The sequence below is a fragment of the Triticum aestivum genome, chromosome 1A, assembly GCF_018294505.1.
Source record: "Triticum aestivum cultivar Chinese Spring chromosome 1A, IWGSC CS RefSeq v2.1, whole genome shotgun sequence".
Classification (NCBI taxonomy): domain Eukaryota; kingdom Viridiplantae; phylum Streptophyta; class Magnoliopsida; order Poales; family Poaceae; genus Triticum; species Triticum aestivum.
In genome coordinates, this window is record NC_057794.1 from 237,906,658 (window position 1) to 237,913,089 (window position 6,432).

The following is a 6,432-nucleotide window of genomic DNA, read 5'->3' on the forward strand; positions in this document are numbered from 1 at the left end:
GTAACTCAAAGCAGGAGCTGCGGAATAAGCGGAGACTGGCGAAGGACGAGGTGACGATGCGCGTCGGGAATGGTTCCAAGGTCGATGTGATCGCCGTCGGCACGCTACCTCTACATTTACCTACGGGATTAGTTTTAAACCTCAATAATTGTTATTTAGTGCCAGCTTTGAGCATGAACATTGTATCAGGATCTCGTTTAATTCGAGATGGCTACTCATTTATATCCGAGAATAATGGTTGTTCTATTCATATGAGAGATATGTTTTATGGTCATGCTCCGATGGTGAATGGTTTATTCTTAATGAATCTCGAGTGTAATGCTACACATATTCATAGTGTGAATACCAAAAGATGTAAGGTTGATAATGATAGTCCCACATACTTGTGGCACTCCCGCCTTGGTCACATAGGTGTCAAACGCATGAAGAAGCTCCATGCAGATGGACTTTTAGAGTCTCTTGATTACGAATCATTTGACACGTGCGAACCATGCCTCATGGGTAAAATGACCAAGACTCCGTTCTCAGGAACAATGGAGCGAGCAACCAACTTCTAATGTGTGCGGTCCAATGAGTGTTGAGGCTCGCGGTGGCTATCGTTATGTTCTCACCCTCACTAATGACTTGAGTAGATATGGGTATGTCTACTTAGTGAAACACAAGTCTGAGACCTTTGAAAAGTTCAAGAAATTTCAGAGTGAGGTTGAGAATCAACGTGACAGGAAAATCAAGTTCTTGTGATCAGATCGCGGAGGAGAATACTTGAGTCACGAATTTGGCACACACTTAAGAAAATGTGGAATAGTTTCACAACTCACGCCGCCTGAAACACCTCAGCGTAATGGTGTGTCCGAACGTCGTAATCGCACTCTATTAGATATGGTGCGATCTATGATGTCTCTTACCGATTTACTGCTATCATTTTGGGGCTATGCTTTAGAGACTGCCGCATTCACTCTAAATAGGGCTCCGTCGAAATCCGTTGAGACGACACCGTATGAATTATGGTTTGGGAAGAAACCTAAGCTATCGTTTCTAAAAGTTTGGGGATGCGATGCTTATGTCAAGAAACTTCAACCTGAAAAGCTCGAACCCAAGTCGGAAAAATGCGTCTTCATCGGATACCCTAAAGAAACTGTTGGGTATACCTTCTACCTCAGATCCGAAGGCAAAATCTTTGTTGCCAAGAATGGGTCCTTTCTAGAGAAACAGTTTCTCTCGAAAGAAATAAGTGGGAGGAAGGTAGAACTTGATGAAGTATTACATCTTGAACCGGTAAGTGGCGCAGCTCAAGAAAATGTTCCTGAGGTGCCTGCACCGACTAGAGAGGAAGTTGATGATGATGATCATGAAACTTCAGATCAAGTTGCTACTGAACTTCATAGGTCCACAAGGACACGTTCCGCACTAGAGTGGTACGGCAACCCTGTCTTGGAAATCATATTGTTAGACAACGGTGAACCTTCGAACTATGAAGAAGCGATGGCGGGCCCGGATTCCGACAAATGGCTGGAAGCCAAGAAATCCGAGATAGGATCCATGTATGAAAACGAAGTATGGACTTTGACTGACTTGCCCGTTGATCGGCGAGCCACTGAAAATAAATGGATCTTTAAGAAGAAGACAGATGCGGATGGTAATGTGACCATCTATAAAGCTCGGCTTGTCGCTAAGGGTTATCGAGAAGTTCAAGGGGTTGACTACGATGAGACTTTCTCACCCGTAGTGAAGCTGAAGTCCGTCTGAATAATGTTAGCAATTGCCGCATTCTATGATTATGAGATATGGCAAATGGACGTCAAAACGGCATTCCTTAATGGTTTCCTTAAGGAAGAATTTTATATGATGCAGCCGGAATGTTTTATCGATCCTAAGAATGCTGACAAGGTGTGCAAGCTCCAATGCTCGATTTATGGGCTGGTGCAAGCATCTCGGAGTTGGAACATTTGCTTTGATGAGATGATCAAAGCGTTTGGGTTTATGCAGACTTATGGAGAAGCCTGCATTTACAAGAAAGTGAGTGGGAGCTGTGTAGTATTTCTCATATTTTATGTGGATGACATGCTGTTGATGGGAAATGATATAGAATTCTTGGAAAGCATAAAGGCCTATTTGAACAAGTGTTTTTCAATGAAGGACCTTGGAGAAGCTGCTTATATATTAGGCATCAAGATCTATAGAGATAGATCGAGACGCCTCATCGGTCTTTCACAAGGTACGTACCTTGACAAGATATAGAAGAAGTTCAATATGGATCAGTCCAAGAAGGGGTTCTTGCCTGTATTGCAAGGTGCGAGATTGAGCATGGCTCAATGCCCGACCACGACAGAAGATAGAGAAAAGATGAGTGTCGTCCCCTATGCCTCGGCCATAGGGTCTATCATGTATGCTATGCTGTGTACCAGACCTGATGTAAACCTTGCCGTGAGTTTGGTAGGAAGGTACCAAAGTAATCCCGGCATGGAACACTGGACAACGGTCAAGAATATCCTGAAATACCTGAAAAGGACCAAGGAAATGTTTCTCGTTTATGGAGGTGACGAAGAGCTCGTCGTAAAGGGTTACGTCGATGCTAGCTTCAACACAGATCTGGATGACTCTAAGTCACAAACCGGATACGTGTATATTTTGAATGGTGGGGCAGTAAGCTGGTGCAGTTGCAAGCAAAGCGTTGTGGCGGGATCTACATGTGAAGCGGATTACATGGCAGCCTCGGAGGCAGCACACGAAGCAGTATGGGTGAAGGAGTTCATTACCGACCTAGGAGTCATACCCAATGCGTCGGGGCCGATGACTCTCTTCTGTGACAACACTGGAGCTATTGCCCTTGCCAAGGAGCCCAGGTTTCACAGGAAGACCAGGCATATCAAGCGTCGCTTCAACTCCATTCATGAAAGTGCTCAAAATGGAGACATAGAAATTTGTAAAGTACATACGGACCTGAATGTAGCAGATCCATTGACTAAACCTCAACCTAGAGAAAAACATGATCAACACCAGAATTCCATGGGTGTTCGATTCATCACAATGTTACTAGATGATTGACTCTAGTGCAAGTGGGAGACTGTTGGAAATATGCCCTAGAGGCAATAATAAAATGATTATTATATTTCCTCGTTCATGATAATTGTCTATTATTCATGCTATAATTGTATTATCCGGAAATCGTAATACATATGTGAATACATAGACCACAATGTGTCCCTAGTGAGCCTCTAGATGACTAGCTCGTTGATCAACAGATATTCATGGTTTCCTGGCTGTGGACATGGGGATGTCATTGATAACGGGATCACATCATTAGGAGAATGATGTGATGGACAAGACCCAATCCTAAGCTTAGCTCAAAGATCGTGTAGTTCGTTTGTTGTAGCTTTTCTGAATGTCAAGTATCATTTCCTTAGACCATGAGATTGTGCAACTCCCGGATACCGTAGGAGTGCTTTGGGTGTGCCAAACGTCACAATGTAACTGGGTGACTATAAAGGTACATTACAGGTGTCTCCGAAAGTGTCTGTTGGGTTGGCACGAATCGAGACTGGGATTTGTCACTCCGTATGACAGAGAGGTATCTCTGGGCCCACTCGGTAATGCATCATCATAATGAGCTCAATGTGATCAAGTGGTTGATCACGGGATCATGCATTATGGTACGAGTAAAGTGACTTGCCGGTAACGAGACTGAACAAGGTATTGGGATACCGACGATCGAGTCTCGGGCAAGTAACGTACCGATTGACAAAGGGAATTGAATACGGGATTGATTGAGTCCTCGACATCATGGTTCATCCGATGAGATCATCGAGGAGCATGTGGGAGCCAACATGGGTATCCAGATCCCGCTGTTGGTTATTGACCGGAGAGTCGTCTCGGTCATGTCTGCTTGTCTCCCGAACCCGTAGGGTCTACACACTTAAGGTTCGGTGACGCTAGGGTTGTAGAGATATGAGTATGCAGTAATCCGAAAGTTGTTCGGAGTCCCGGATGAGATCCTGGACGTCACGAGGAGTTTCGGAATGGTCCGGAGGTGAAGAATTATATATAGGAAGTGTAGTTTCGGCCATCAGGAAAGATTCGGGGTCACCGGTATTGTACCGGGACCACCAGATGGGTCTCGGGGGTCCACCGGGTGGGGCCACCCATCTCGGAGGGCCCCATGGGCTGAAGTGGGGAGGGGAACCAGCCCATAGTGGGCTGGTGCGCCCCCCCCCTTGGGCCCCCCTGCGCCTAGGGTTGGAAACCCTAGGGTGGGGGGCGCCTCCACTTGCCTTGGGGGGCAAGCCTCCCCCTTGGCCGCCCCCCCCCAAGGAGATCCCATCTCCTAGGGTCGACGCCCCCCCAGGGGGCCTATATAAAGGGGCGGGGAGGGAGGGCAGCCACACCTCAAGTCTTGGCGCCTCCCTCTCCCCTGCTACACCTCTCCCTCTCGCAGAAGCTCGGCGAAGCCCTGCTGCGATCACTGCTGCATCCACCACCACGCTGTCGTGCTGCTGGATCTTCATCAACCTCTCCTTCCCCCTTGCTGGATCAAGAAGGAGGAGACGTCATCCGCTCCGTACGTGTGTTGAACGCGGAGGTGCCGTCCGTTCGGCACTTGGTCATCGGTGATTTGGATCACGACGAGTACGACTCCATCATCCCCATTCTCTTGAATGCTTCCGCTCGCGATCTACAAGGGTATGTAGATGCACTCTCCTCACGTTGCTAGTTGACTCCATAGATTGATCTTTGTGAAATGTAGGAATTTTTTTTGTTTTCTGCAACGTTCCCCAACAAGTAGTCCGCTACAGCCCGGTTCACCAGAGTCCTGTTAGCCCAGCACTACTGCTCAGGACACTTGACTGGCCGGCATGTGTTTCACTTCGTTCCTGTGTCTGTCCCTTCGGGGAAATGTCACGCGGTGACATCCGGAGTCCTACCTAGCCTGCTACAGCCCAGGTTCCCGGAGTCTTGTTAGCCCAGTGCTACAGCCCGGATTCACACGCTGCTGACCGACACGCTCGATGGGATTCATGTATGCCTGTCCCCATAGGTTAGTGCCGCTTTGGGTTCACGATTAGCCATGTCGGCTTGGATTCTCTGTCATATGGATGCTAGCGACACTATCATATACGTGAGCCAAAAGGCGCAAACGGTCTCGGGCCATGGTAAGGCGACACCCGTGGGAATACCGTGCGTGAGGCCGCAAAGTGATATCAGGTGCTAACGGCTAGATCGATGTGACTTGGAATCGGGGTCCTGACAATGACGCCGTCTTGGGCTCCACGGTGACCTCCGTCCTGCCGCTCTGCTGGTCTTGGTCTCATTGCACCGGAATGGTAACCTTTGCCCGATGCCTTGGCCTGTGCTTGCTCCCTTTGCACCAAAGGGGAAACAAGGACATTGCACAGGCCGGCGCCCGCCTAGCGCCCGCCTAATCTCGATCGTCATGGCTTGCGTCGTGGGCTCCTCGCGAGGCACCCCTGCCTTGATCTCTCCGCCTCCTCGCGAGTCTGACTGATGAGGCTGCTCCCGAGGAAGCCTCATGTCGTCCACCCCACAAGGCTTGGCCCCTTGCAAGGGTCTTGAGCTTGAGCTGATGAGGCTGGGCCGCACTGGGCCCCCACTCGAGCCACGCCGCAGGCCGCAGGCAGGCAAGTCTAGGGACCCCCGTTCCGAGAACGCCGACAGTAGCCCCCGGGCCCAAGGCGCGCCCGGGCTTGGCTTAGCAGAGAAGCTAATGGGCAAGCGCGAAGCGCCGCGGGCCCCAATAGCCTGCGGCCTTGGGCGCCACATGGCGATTGATTGGACATGGGCGTCTGCACTTCCCCACGACGCTCGGCAACCGCACGACTTGTCAAGTCCCTGCATGCAGAGAAATGGGTCATGATTACCTGCGATCGTGGTGGTCGGCGGTTGGCCTTCTCCAGCTATAAGTACGGGACTGTGCGAGCCTCGTTAGTGTATCCCTTCCTGCTACTCCTTTCCTTCTCCTTCCTCGTCCTTGCGTCTCCTTACGCCAATGGCACCAATCCGCTGGTTTTCTGCAGGAGAGAAAGGAAAGCCCCCCCGAGAAGGTCCTGACCGTCTTCCGCCGAAGAAACGGCTAGTCCCCTGCCGCCGAGATGAGGGTGCTTGGCAGGAGGCGCCGAGGCCCTGGTACGAGTGGCCGCTGCCGGGGTTTCCACTGCCCTTGTACGCTCGAATCGAGGGCCCTGGGGAAGAGGGCGTTGAGCGACACCGACGGTGCCGCCGCCGACACCGGCGAGTCACGGCGGTGCGTGTAGTTCCTCCTGGAGTCCACGCCGAGGGCTCCTCCTGTGAGCTCGTGCTTCACGCCGCCATGCCCCAAGCTCTTGGATCCGCCTTCCTCCCTCCTTCGCCTTCGAGATGCCGCCGAGCAGGTCTCTGGAGCTCTGGCTGCAGCACGCCGACTGCAGCACCCTTGCGACC